The 14,073-nt window shown below is 45.0% G+C and overlaps 1 long non-coding RNA gene across 2 annotated transcripts in view; it reads right to left on the bottom strand.

Moving 5' to 3' along the window:
- The window catches only part of LOC123035821, a 30,086-nt gene that overhangs the window by 13,185 nt on the left and 2,828 nt on the right, over positions 1–14,073 (bottom strand). For both annotated transcript variants that reach the window (XR_006417040.1, XR_006417039.1), the window contains exons 2-3: positions 12,259–12,335; positions 4,625–4,808 (exon numbers count right to left, since the gene is read on the bottom strand). This is a non-coding gene — a long non-coding RNA (uncharacterized LOC123035821). The remainder of the gene's footprint in view (positions 1–4,624; positions 4,809–12,258; positions 12,336–14,073) is intronic.

Here is a 14,073-nt window from a genome sequence, read left to right as displayed (position 1 = left end):
GCACTGCCACCTGGCATACCTTTAGCAAGTAAATGAAGCTGGGCCCTCCGTGAGCAGCAAGTGAAGAACCAGTGAGTGATGGCTCCACGAGCTTATGATGGCACAATAAGCAATTATGCCTGTACAAGCAGGGAGAAGTTCGGGGCTTGGTTTGCCTTTTCAGGGCCTGCTTTTCTCAAGGCTTCCTTCAGAATTGTCAAAGCAGAATTGCTACGCAGTGATAGCTGCAAGCTTTTGCACTGGTAGCTGCTCCAGACTAGGTTGGATGTGCTTGCGATGCTATTGTGTCGGACTGCCTCATTGTTGCTTCCCATACTCCTGTCCCTTGGGATCCTCACGGCACCTCTTCCCCATTGATCCCTCTGTCCTTTTCATCCTGCCCTCCCCCCATCTCCATCTCCATGCCTCATTATCATCTCCTCTGAAGTACAAGATGCTATCATGTAGGGCTTGTTAGATCCACTCAGATTAACCTGGGCGCATGATTTGCATAGACATCAGAGATCACAGTGTTCTGGAAATCCCCTTCTCTGACCAAAACTTCCTTCCTAGGCCCAGAAGGCGTCATCACTTTGTTTCACTGCTTTCTTTCAGACAAGAGCAACCAAAAAGAACAGACTGGAGGGGTAAACAAAGCATGTCGGTGCCCCACTCCTGATGTCAACAGGGAGACTGCCACCCAAAACCTCGGACCCGTTCTGTGCAAAAGCCGCTCTTCTTGACGCAGGGGCTCTGCCACTTCTTTCCTTTTGTGGTGTGTCTCAAGCCAGGCTTAACTTATTGAACACCACATATTTTTCAGATTCAATCAGATTAGGGAAGAGAATGAGCCCTCACTCCATGGCAAGGAACGGGGAGACCATATCTTGCACTAACCCACATCATAGTCTTTGTTGTCCATGCACTGAACACTGGAATCTATGCAAGGACATGAGGAACATTATGCACTGTGTGCCTTCGAAAGGTGGCTAACAGAGTCAAAGCATGCCTAAAAGTCAAGCAGCACAACAAACAGAGGGCTTTCTCCCATGCGGCTCCTAGTGGAACACACTCGCTCTGGAGTTATGACCATCTCCACTCTCTCTGCATTCAGGAAGGACCTTGACTCATCTTCTTAATTTGGCTGTTTAAATTGCTGCAGCATGGCTTTGAAGAGTCTTTTGTAATGTTTGACTGTGACTTTGTAATTGTTATTTTCTGATTTTTTTTTTTTGTAAAGTGAGTTGATGGGGTGGGGTGGGGGGTTCCCCAGAAAGGTGGCATAGAAATACCGTAAATAAAATAACCAAGCTGCAAAGCTATACTTCTGTGCACACTTACTTGCGTCACACTGAACTCATTAGGACTCCAAATTTCTGGCTACATTCTAGCTGCAATGTTATGCATGCTTCCTAACAGGTACTTCTCAAAAGTACATCTCAATGAGTTCTATGAAGCTTACTGTCAGATATAAATAGGACAGAACTGCAGCCTAAGTCCTACTGAATTTAGCATTAGAATGATACTGCTTTCTTGCTTGATATGCCCAACAGACACTCAGACTCACCTGGTGACACCTTCCATCTAACTTCTTCCCTTGGACCTCTGACAGGTATCCCAGGGAATGTCTCATCAAGCCTTCTTTGCACTTTCCCCCTGAAGTTGGCTTCACAGCTGTTTTTTGTGATCAGTGTTTTGAGAGTGACTGGCAGCTCCCTCAAACTGCCTGAGTAGCACCTTGGAGATTCTGTAAGATCTTTTAAAGTTTGCACAGAAAATGGGTGCAAATGGGTTTATTCTTTTAAAACTTCATTTATTTATTTGATGAACCTGCACAACTGCAGAGATTCACAACAATCTGAAGCCTCAGCCAGAGCTATCTCCCGGGACAGCGGTGGACTTACTTGCTGCCAAAGTGTATCAGGTACCTACTCTGGACATTGCCCAGATGGGGGTTTTCCTCTTTGCTTTTTCACAACAGCAGCTGTAGAGCTTTTCATAGAAAAGCATAGAACAGTAGAGTTGGAAGGGGCCAAAAAGGCCATCAGATCAACCCCCTGCTGTTGCAGGACAGCAATTTACACCATCCCCATTAATTTTCAAAAATTAATTTTTTTGAGCAGACCCATCAGTGCGCATTATCTAGATACAGTAGAATCCCTTGGGACCAACCCCACATTACAGACCTTAAGTGGATGGCCATGACCATAGTGGCACTGACTTTACACGGGACTTCAATATATGAGAACTGGTCACTGTATGGATAGCTCCAATCATTACTATAGACGCTCTGCCAAACCAGGCACCCAAAATGTATGCAACTGGTGTGGATGCTCTACATCAGGATAGGCAACCTGTTGGCCTCCAGATATATTAACTACAACACCCATCAGACCCAGCCAGTGGCTGGAAGTTGTGTTCTGAACATCTGGAGGGCACCAGGCTTCATACCCCCTGGAAGATACCAGGCTGTGTACCCCTACTCTACATGATAAGCCAGAGCTATGCAATGAACAGCTTTCCCCAGCCCTAAGCCTTCACGCTGCAGCCTTTCCAGCTGCCTCGCAACAGGACTAGTGGCATTTATATTGACCTTGATCCCCTCTCAAACAATCATTTCTAAGGTCCTTAGGGACAGGCCATGCTACACATATTTGCTTAAATTTCCAGCACAGAAGGGACATTGGTGACATGATACAGTGTGACAGGGGAGTGGGCAGGAAGAGCGGGGGCTTGTTTCCTTCTTCTGCTGCCCCTGGTTTCCTAGCAGGGCGGTCCTTTTTAACAGCTTCAAGCAAACAAGTTTAACAGGAGAGCCAAGTTGGATCAAGCTGAAGACCTACCAAGGCACACCCTCCATCCCCACAGTGGCCAAACAGATGCCGGTGGGAAGATCACAGGCAGAACATGGTGGCAATGGTCCCTTCCTGCTGTGTCCCTCAGTAACTGGCATTCAAAGGTGTGAGGCCTCTGCTATCTAGAAGTAGCATAGAGCCACCATGACTAACAGCCCTTTATAGCCTTGTCACCCATGAGTTTGTCTAATCTCCTTTAAAGCTCCCGAAGTCTTGTGATAAAGAGTTCCGTCGTTTATGTATGTACTGTGTGAAGAACTTCCTCATCTGCCTTGACCCTCCTGGCAACCAGCTTCATGGGATGACCCCATTGGGTTCTAGTATTGTAAGAGATGAAGAAAAATCTGTCCCTGTGCACTTCCTTTACAACATGCATGATTTGGTAGACCTCTGCCATGACTTCCTCTCTCTTCTTGCCCTTACTTGCCTTTTCTCTAAACTAAAAATCCCATAAAACTTTATAGTCTTTCTTCTGAAATGTTTTATCAGTCATGCGATGTATTTTTCCCCTGTTGGGCAGGAACAACCTAACAATGCTATTCTGTCATGCAATGCTTATTTGATGCCAAAAGAACATTTCCTGTTTAGGATATTTTGCTGCAGCCTTGGTTATTTTAAGTGCTTTTTGTTTTTTCTGTTCCCAGGCTTCTCCCTTGCTAAAGCACTGACTTTACAGATTTCTTAATGTGAGCATGCACTTGTGTGCAGACATGTTTGGGAGCTGTCTTCACAGAGTGCATGCAAGTTCTTTTGCACAAGTAATTAAGGCAGGTGTAAAACCCATTCAACTTTCACAGTAGCACCCAGAGAAATCTGTCCGTATTTTAAGAATGCTGATGAGTCTTTGTTCCAGAACCCTCATCTCCTCACACGAGGAGGAAAGAAAGAAGAACCATGAAAGTTACACTGCTTTTTCTTTGCATGACAGTTATGTGAATACACGGTTAGGCAACTTGGCTGGTACACTTAGCAATTTGAGCAAACTGTCTTGGGACCACCACCAAATGGGAGGCATGACAAAGGGCAAATAACCTGCCCCAAAGAATGTGTACAGGGCAGAAATGGGGCCTGAGTGTCAACGCACAAAACACTTGAACCCACTCTTTTCAGCTCCTATTTCAGAACAGAGATGCCCTGCAATGTTGTTCCAGCTCTTAGTAAGAGTGTGTGTGTGTGTGTGTGTGTGTGTGTGTGCACACGCACGTGCACTTAAGTGCATGGGGGAGGTAACTGGCAGGCACCAAGAAAGAGAACAGAGAGCTGGATAGGTGGATTGGTGTTCATGGGCAACATGTTACAAACCTGTGTAAAAGATAAGATGTATTGTATTGCCAGTTGCACAAGCTGCATAGAGTTGGCCATGTGGATATGGAAAATGGGAAGACAGACAAAATAAAAGGGATGTGCAAATAAATGCCATGGATACCACTGCAGCTGTTTGCTTCCTCATGCATGTTGATCCTATAGCTAAATGAAATGTTTCCGAATTTATTTTGTGCATAAGTCACATAAGCCTTCAATGTAAGTTTAATTGAGAGAAAATATCTTAAAACAAAATGCCACTAGCTATGTAGGAAGTGTGTGTGTGTGTGTGTGTGTGTGTGTGTGTGTGTGTTTACATATTTGAATGTGCTGAATATATTTTACAACTGAAGGAGCATTGCTGAATGATAGGAGGGATTAAAGAAGCAGCAAAGAAAAGAGACACAACAGAGCAGGTAAGTAATTTTAGACCTTAGACTTAATAGTCTTATGCCTTCTACCCCTCTTAGAAAATGGTGTTCACTTACTTCAGAATATGATAAGTTGGTCCTGTTGGGTTTGGGGCCTTCCTGCCCCTTCTGTGAATAGGATACCAGACTTCTGTCCCCAAGTTCTCCCCTGAGGACAGCGCTGGAGGCAAATGCGTATATTATGCTTATGAAGGTCCACACAGGATGCACATGGACAGGAGGAGGAGGTGACAGATGACTGCTGGAAACAAGGCAAGCATAGATGATGTACTGCAGTTACTTCATTCCAACAAGTGCTACTCCATCCTGTCATATTAACAGTAAGGACTGAGGGTTTAAAACAGGGTTGGGGAACCTGTGGCCCTTCACATGTTGTTCAACTATAATCTCATCATTCCTGCTCACAGGCTATGCTGGATAGAGTTGATGGGAGCGGAAGTCCCAAAAGACCCGGAGGACCACTGGTGCCCTCTGGGAATAGGAGGTATGTCTTTGGATCTTGCAATTCTGATCTCAGTGGTTAATTCTAATTTGCATTTGTGATTGTTGCAAATGCACAACAAAGGAGTGGTAATTCTGAATTAAGACAAAGTCCTTCCCTTGTGGAATATGGTGCCAGTTTGACCCGATCAGTTAAGCTGAAGTGTTTGTTGTAATGAGTTCTTATCTGATTTGAAATTCAAAGCTGTCAGACACACCACTGTCTTACCCTGGAAAAAAGGAGCAAAAGCAATCAGAGATGACTTTGAACAACATAACTATTTTCCACTAAGTCACAGAACTAGAGGTGAACTTCCTCCTAACCCTATTATGAAGTTCATGTTTATCTCTGACAACCTGTCACCTGAGAGTTCTCACTTCAGCACACGATTGTCTGGCCTGCCATGGTCAAAAGGTCTCCTTACTGACCTGCACTGCACTGCTCTTCGCTACACACACCTCTCCTCCCGGGAGTTTTTCACAATGGCCACAGAGCAGGATGGGGAGACAACCGGGGGCTAATCCACACTGGGCCCTGTTCTCTTTTGGTACTGCAACACCGCACTTGCTCACATGGCCAGTGCTTTCACTTTGGACACAGTGGCCATCAAAGATAGTTAGGGCTAGGCTAAGATGGGGTAGCAATCCTTCTGGGCCCTTGAGCACACTGAGGAACTGCAAAAGTAACAATGGGTGCCACCACAATATGGCTGTCGTAGGAGGTGTGATTAGTCATAAAAGGTGTGACTAGTCATAAAGAACACATAACCTGCCCAAAGGGCTGAATAGATGGCAAAGGGGGCACACTAAACAGCTCCTCTGAACTCAAGAGTTTCAGCTGTGGGATACGGTTCAAAGAGAGCAACTCCCTCCCCTCTGCCAGCCCTCACCACCTCTCTTTTCCTGGCTAACCACCCACAGAGACGTTCCCTCTCTTTTTCACACACACACACACACACACACACAGAGTGCATCCCCAGCCAATCTCCACCCATTCATGTATAAGCACGCACGCATCCATCACGCATACATGGCAGAAGCCACACTGTGGGACAAGGCAGGCAGTGTGGCTTCCTCGCCTCAGGGCCTGTGACATGCTCAATAGAAAGCAGGTGCATTGAGGTTCTGCAGCCACTTCCCCCATCCCAGTCCTCCCACAGGTATTCCAGATTTCTCCTACTCCATGCCACCACTTTTTACTGGTGCCAAGGATGGGGGAAGCAGGGATCAGCCATTGCTTTCCCCTGGTTTTGAATGGGCTGAAGCAATGGGCCCCACCTGCCACTGCACCCAGCCAAAAGGACTAGCCAGCCATGGTGGGAGTCTCCATCCTGACAGCCCAAAACAGCAAGTGAGGGCAGAGATGGGCTCCTTGTGAGCTGCTCTGCTTGACCCCCACCCCCACCCCCACCCCAGCCAAGCAATGACAAACAGGAGAGGCGCTTCCTTCACTCCAGCTTGCAAGGAGTCCTCAGCAGCTGGAATGTGGGAAGAGCCCATGGCTGACTGCTTGAGATCACAAGCAAAGTGCACCCCATCCCCTGTCAGCTGGTGAGGAGGAGCAGGTGCTGATATAGCTGGCTTACTCACAGGCAAGCTGGTTCCCTGGCACTCGGAGATGCTCATGGAGGCCCGACTAAACCTGGGAGCTTATGGAGGCCGTGAATGGCTGACATTGGCAGTGGCACCATGGGCCACCTCCCTAAGCTCTGAACAGGCCCTGAAAAAGCTGGCGCACAACAGCGGAGCGGCTGATGACAGCTTTCCCTCAGGGCCCCCTGAGCACTTTGTGGACAGATGTCCTCAGCACTCATCCTGCCATTGGCGCTTCATGCTCCAAGAATGTCTTTCAGCCCTACATGGTCTCCAGGGAAACTCATGGGAAGTAAAGATAGGATGATGCCCAGCCTTTCCTTTGAAGTGATCCCAGTTGCTGGTAATTTTTTCAAGAAAAGGGTGACACTCTGGGTGGGTGCACTGGTGTCCACAGGCACATGTCACCAACGCCAGGCTCAGACACACCACTGCTTCCACAATTGTCCTCATGCCACCCCAGGTACCCGCAAAGGCTCCTGCATACACAGTGTCCTGACACCATATTTACCTACAAAACAGTGATCTCCTCAAAGGGCTGGGTGTTGCCTGTGTCATATATAAACATGACTCTGGACATGCACCACTTTAAAGCACGTCAACAGAGAGTAGGGACATTTGCACACATAAAACTTCAACCATCTTTAAATTTGCTTTGTGCCATTCATATTTTCACCTTTGTTAATCTGGGAGAGAAAGCAGGAAGAGAGGTCCCTGTGCAAACAAACCTTCTGCCTTGATGTTACCATTGCATCGAAGCAAAAGCTGCTCTAAAGCTTTTGAGAGTCTGTGCCTCATCCTGCTCTTGGTTCACATGTTGTAGTACAGAGGTGGGCAACTTGTGGCTCTCCAGATGTTTTGGCCCACCCTACAAAATTTATTTACTTATTTGTTTTCATTTCTATGCCACCCCATAACCTGAAATGGTGAGGAAGCCAAAGGCCAACACATCAGGAGGGTTATAAGTTCTTCCATCCCTGTTCTGGCAGCTGGAGACAGAGTACAGTCTTCATATTAAAGTTATTTTCTAGTGCTGTTGCCACAGAATGCTCAGCATGATTCAGGGTAGATAGTTACTCCTAAAACAGAGGATGCTTTCAAACAGAAGACTCCCCTCTGTAAGGCATGGCATTAGACCCCCTAAGGGAGCTTCTAGATTTGAAGATTGTAGATTTTGCTGACACATGAACTACAGATTGTTCAGAGAGAGAGAGAGAGGGAGGGAGGGAGGGAGGGAGGGAGGGAGGGAGGGAGAGAGAGAGAGAGAGAGAGAGAGAGAGAGAGAGAGAGAGAGAGAGAGAGAGATGCTCAAAGGCTGAAAGCACATACCTTTTCTTCCCCTCCCCATTTCCCCAAAACAGCTGTTCATGCAGACAGAGGCAGGTGTGCATGTGCATGCACGTGTGTGTCTACATGTGAATGCACACTCACATGCACACACAAACGCAAAGGCTATGGGGAAAGAGGCTCACTCTCGTGGGAAAGTCCTAAAGCATAGTTTTACCGAAAGAGAGGGAATAAATCACCCATTTCGTAAGCAAGTTAAAAAAAAGAAAAGAAATTTCAAAATCAAAATAGATTAATGGAAGTGGGATCACTTCTGATCTGAGTGCCCAAACAGCATGTTATGAAACAATTGATGGCGGCCTCAGTTCTGCCTTGTCAGCAAATTTGGAAGAAAATGGATATCTGAACTGCATTTAGTCAAAGGGAAATGGAACTTTTTCCTCCTCAAAAAGAGTAACGCTATTTTCTGAGGATGAGCAAATAGGAAACATGTAGGCACAGAAAATCTGCAACAGGATTTGAACCATTATTTTGCTGAATTTGAGTTTGATCTAACTGCATTCCAGATGTTTGCTCATTAATTTTCCATTGCAAGAAAAGAAGCTCTATTGTTGAAGCTAGTGGAGTTGCACAATTCATGAACAACAAAACCCACACATACTTTGATACTTCCTTATTCTTCCTTAGATGAAAGGGAAAAAATATTTGAAAATTTCCTGTAGGAATTGAACTCCTAACCCATGGGGGAAATCCATTGTAGTTCGATGATGGCAGACATGTTGAATGCAGAAAGTCCTAGCTGCAGTCTGCCTCATACAGGTAAAACTAGAAAAACCTTTAGCCTGAAACTCTGGAGAAGCACTGCTGGTCAGTTTAGACCAGGGTGAAGTATGCCAAGGGGCCAAATGCAATTTCTAACAAACTTTTGGCAGGAGGTGCATTTCAGTGTGGTAAAGCCAAAGCCAAAGGGGTAGCTTCCAGCACCCTGTAGCCTAAAGCACTTAAGCATTTCAACCTTTTGGAATGGAGGGAAAGCTGCAGAAAGTTCTAGAACCCAACAAACAATCCAGTAGTTGGAGAAAAGGGGAGAGGGCTGGGGAAAAGGGAATGGCCTTTTGGGGAACACAAAGGATTGGATTAGGTCCCAAGAAGCTGGCCTGGCATCAGAATGGGTGGGCAGCTGCCAAGGGTGCAGTCCGGTTACTACTGCAGCTGTTCCTGGATCAAACTGCTGTTACAGAGGCACCAGAAGCATCAGCAGCTCCTGTCACTCCAGTTCTCTTCCTCCTCCTCCTCCCCCAGCTGGTCACACCTACAATAAGAAGCACTACAGCAGACAGTGACATTTATAGAGAGTTTTATCTGCCCCTGTGCCCTCACTGGCTGGCTCCCTGTTCCCTGGCAGCCTCTGATGGGTTTAGAGGGCTGCTGCTCCAAATATAAGCTTTAAAAAAGCATTCTGAGATGGAGTGGGGCAAGGTCTGTAGGCCTGCACAGCTGGTTGCTGTGGAGCTTCCTTTTGCCAGTGGAGCTGGCAGGGCTAGGAGGAGGAGCTGCAGCACAGCAGCCCCCTAGTTACATAAATAAAGGACAATTGTCTGCCAAGGGCCCACTGGAGGCAGGTTCCAGCCCTGTCAAGAAGGTTGGGCCCTGGGCTGGGTATCTGTCCACCCCTACTGCATACAGTAGTAATAGTCTGACTTGATATAAGGCAGCTTCCTAGATTTAAAAATGCTGGTTCCAGTACAGATATTTTCTAACTCTGGCTTCTCCTTTCCTAACTCTGATGCCTTTGTCAAAACAGATCAGCACTATGGTAGAGCTGTGCCCCAAGAACAGTAATATTCCAGTGTTCATAATCTGTTGGGCTAACCAGGACCTGGAAGGAGTCCTTCTGCACACCTGTCTGTCAGCTGCTGCTATCCCACAGCCCACAGCCGGTTGTAAGTGATTCTAAAACTTGAGACAAGAAAGGGCAATGGTGGGGTGGGAACCAAGCTGTGCGAAATGGTCAGTGGGAAATGGCTCATTTTCCCTCACATTTTTACAGCTGATTCAGCTTTGGGTTTTCTAGCTTTTACATAGCCTGGACCATGAAATAGAAGGGGTGGGGGGTTAAACATTAACTAGTTGATAATTCCAGATCACCAGGGCTGAAATAGGTGCAACATGAGAGGCTGTGATTGGCTTTCCCATTTCTTTAAATAAAGTCATGTGGTTTTGATAGAATTAGACACCAGAAAGGTGTTGCACCATTTTCCTGATTCAAATCCTTCCTTATCTGCCCCCAACATGCTATCAGACCTCCACCCACCTCCGTGGGGGTGTCACATGGAGGTGGGTCGAGACCTGTTCTTCCCTGCGGAGGAAGGCAGGACGCACTCCAAGGGAGCAAAGCTCAGGGAGCTTTGGATGCCAGGAAGCACTTCCTGACAGTCAGGACCCCGAGGGTGTGGAATGGGCTTCCACGAGAGGTCGTTGAGGCCCCATCGGTGCAGGTGTTCAAGGATAGGCTGGACATCCACATGGTGGGCATGTCGTGAGTGGAGCTGGCTGGAGCCGGGGGTCAGACTAGATGGCCCAGGAGACCCCTTCTGACTTGCTCTGTTTCTATGTAGAAGGGCTAGAAAACAAGCAGGTATCTGTTTTCCTCAGTGGAACTACTAGGAGCTTCCAAGGGCTGTTTGGATGGCAGGAAAGGTGCGAGGTGAAGGGGTGAAATGCCTCTTTCCCCCAGCATGATTGCTCTGATCAAAAGAATCTAGGTCTTCAAGCTTTTGCCATGGCTGATTTTTTTTTTACCACCTTGTGAGATTCAGTCACACATTTTCCTCATTTGGCACTGTGGTTATCAATGATAACTGCAACTATAATCAGAATAAGGTCACTATTTACTTATCCCACAGTCTAGGGTTCTGACAAAGTGAGAGCCAGTGTTGCAGTGTTTAGAGGGTTAGACTTGAGCCCCAGAGATCTGGGTCCCGGTTACACTCAATCATGAAGCTCCCTGGGTGAAGCTCAGTCTAACCTACCTCACAGAGTTGTCATTGTGAGGATAGAAAGGAGAAGAGGAGATCCTTGTAAGTCATATTGGGAGCAAGAAGAATATGTTATAAGAGTAACCTAATAATAATGAGTACTTTTCCTAGCTTCTACAGAAAAGTGACAAGATGGAGGTTCATTATACAATATGTTCCCTAGAAAAAATAACCTGCCTCTTTTTAGCCATTTAATGAATGTGGTGAGAAGAATGGCTCTTCCTTGGCATGAAAGAATCATAGGTATTTCTAGGATTCCAAAACCAAACCACTTTTTTTTCTTCACTGAATGGTGATGTACTTCAGCATACCTCTCTGGGCTACAGGGGAGCCCTTTAAATTACTTTTGGATCCTGTTCAAAACCACCAAGCAGAGCTGTCTAGGGCCTCCATCCTGGGGAATTCCCCCTCTCCAAGCAAAAAGTTAGCCTGGGTGTGTCTTCCTCCCCCCATTCACTTAAAGCACCATGGAAGACTCTTTTCAATGTTCTCCCTTACTTGTTTGAGTGAGTAGTCAAATAGAAATTCTACCCATCCCCTACTTTTTGCATTTCAAATAAACTAGAACCAATCCTGCTGGGGTCTCTGGATCTGATACAGAAGAGGAAATAAGCCATTCCAGAATCTGTGGCTTCCATGTTCATAGTTTTCTGAAAAAAATATATTTGAACAAAACAATGCCTGTTTATTTCAACAGCCTTGGAGCTAAGCTGAAACATTTGGCTAGTTCAGGCTACAGAGGATTTCCTTTTGCATATATTTTCTATGGCAGAGGCAAAGGGAATAAAAGACAAATGTATGCAACAGTATGGCTTTGGTTAAAGGGAAGAAGGAAATATTATTCAGGGTCTGGAAAATAATGTTGAATTGTCAGTTCCCTCCATGGTTCTGAGAGTCAAGTCCCAGAACTGAAGGCTCCCTAGATAGCCTAGTTAAGTACATGGTCATCTGCAGCAGTGGAACATGCTAGTTAAAGTAATTAAACTCCAGAGAAGAAATGCCAGAAATCTCATCTGTTGTTGAATATCACAGCTGCAGAACTTGAGCCGTTTGCAGAACCTTTTAAAGTAGCACTTGGTTAAAGAAGAAAGGGCAGGGCTGCTTTAAATAAAAAATAAGCATAGCTTTGCTAGCAGACATGTAAGATTTCACTAAGTGGTTCTTTTATTTCAGAACAATGCTGTCACATTTTAAAATGCCATAGCTTTGTAGAACAAGACAGAACTAATTCTTGAAATGCTGATCTGAAAAAAGGGAAGGTTAAAAAATGAAATGAAAACCATGGAGGCATACCTTCAGTGTTTCTGTGCGATATTCGGTGCAGCTTCATGGACTGCTTATAGGTTCAGGGAGGTTGTTGACCTGAAAAGCTAAGAGTAAAATTGATGAAACGTAATCTGATTGTCAACCACAATGGCCACAAAAACTGTATTCTGTCACACACCAGGCAATGACAAATCTAAAAACTATTTTATTAGTTGGAACAATAATTATCCTTGTTTAAAAAAAAGTTCCCTGCTAATAGGACTGTTGTAAGGATTTTTATTATTATTATTTAAGCTGCAGGCTTGTTATTTACTGACCACCCTCACAGTATCAGCTATGCAGAAATAATTGCTTAAAACTAAAAGTAGGACTACTGTCTCCCTTTATACTTTTTATTGCTGGTAGAAGAGCCTAATGCTGGGAACAATAGATGGCAAAAGAAGAAGGGGACAGCAGAGGATGAGGTGGCTGGATGGAGTCACTGAAGCAGTCGGCGTGAGCTTAAGTGGACTCCGGGGGATGGTGGAGGACAGGAAGGCCTGGAGGAAAGTTGTCCATGGGGTCGTGATGGGTCAGACACAACGTGATGGGTCAGACACGACTTTTCAACTAACAACAACATATTTTAAATCTATAGACAATGATTCCAAATGATATGCATCTGTCTGTTATATTTATAGCCCACCATTCCTTCAAGGAGTCCAGGGTGGCATACATGATCCTCCTCTCTCTAATTTTACCTTCACAATAACCCTGTGAGGTAGGTTATGCTGAAAGTCACCCAGTAGACTTCATGGTGAAGGTCTGCTAAATCCCAGTCCAACACTAGCTTTCTTACGGCTGTAGTTTTCCATAAGGTTTATTGCTGCTTCTTAAAAGTATTATTCTTTAAATGAGACACCAACCAAAATAGTAATGTTCACATGAATAATAAATCATGGAAGATTAAGTTTGCCACTCTGTCAAATTAAATTTAGAGATATTTCCTGTACTGATACAGCACAATCTTTATTGACAAAAATCTCATACCATTAAGATAGCCTCGTCTCATAGGGACATTTTACATAGTACAAGAAAATCTTAGTGTAAACTTGTACAAAGGGAAAAAAGTAATATCCCTCTATGAACTTCCAGCTGCCAGACTTTAGTAACCATTCAACAGTACTGGCAGGTGTTCTAGTTCCATATTTAATGATTACAATATTCAGTAATGTGATTAGATAAGCATGATTATCCTGTGACTTGTAGACGCTCCTTGGTGCCTCACCTTATTTTGACTCATTCACAGTGTATAAATGGATTGTCTATAATTTGTCAACTTTAAAACTGCTAATTAAATGCAGTTCTAGAAGGTCAATTAACTGATCAATTAATCCACAAAACATTGAAGCTAGAGCACTTTGATCTAAGTGAATTAAGTCCAATAAAATTAGTGGGACCTACTCCACAATCCAACATGATAGTATACTACAATGTGTGTTAATAAATACTAGCCTAACTTATGGTGAAATCCTGTCCTGGAGGTAAACTAGCTCAGGATCTCTGGGGGATTTAGAGGATGCCATTACAACAGCAGGCATGCTGCCAACACAACACCCACAAACTGAATCAGCATTGTGATGCGGCTGCAAAAGAGGCAAATGTGATTGTAGAAGTCTAGCTTCTAAATCACAGGAATGGGTATTTCCACTCTGCTCAGATACTGTGCCCACTTTGGGACATCGCGCTTTAAAGAGGGTTGTGATAAAATGGAATGGGAGGGCAAAAATATTAACAGAGGAGTCAAAATTATATTGTTTGAGGAAAGATTATTATTATTATTATTATTATTATTATTATTAT

The sequence above is a fragment of the Varanus komodoensis genome, unplaced genomic scaffold (assembly GCF_004798865.1).
Source record: "Varanus komodoensis strain SLA01 unplaced genomic scaffold, ASM479886v1 scaffold7_3, whole genome shotgun sequence".
Lineage (NCBI taxonomy): Eukaryota > Metazoa > Chordata > Lepidosauria > Squamata > Varanidae > Varanus > Varanus komodoensis.
This window is presented reverse-complemented; position numbering and strand designations above follow the sequence as displayed.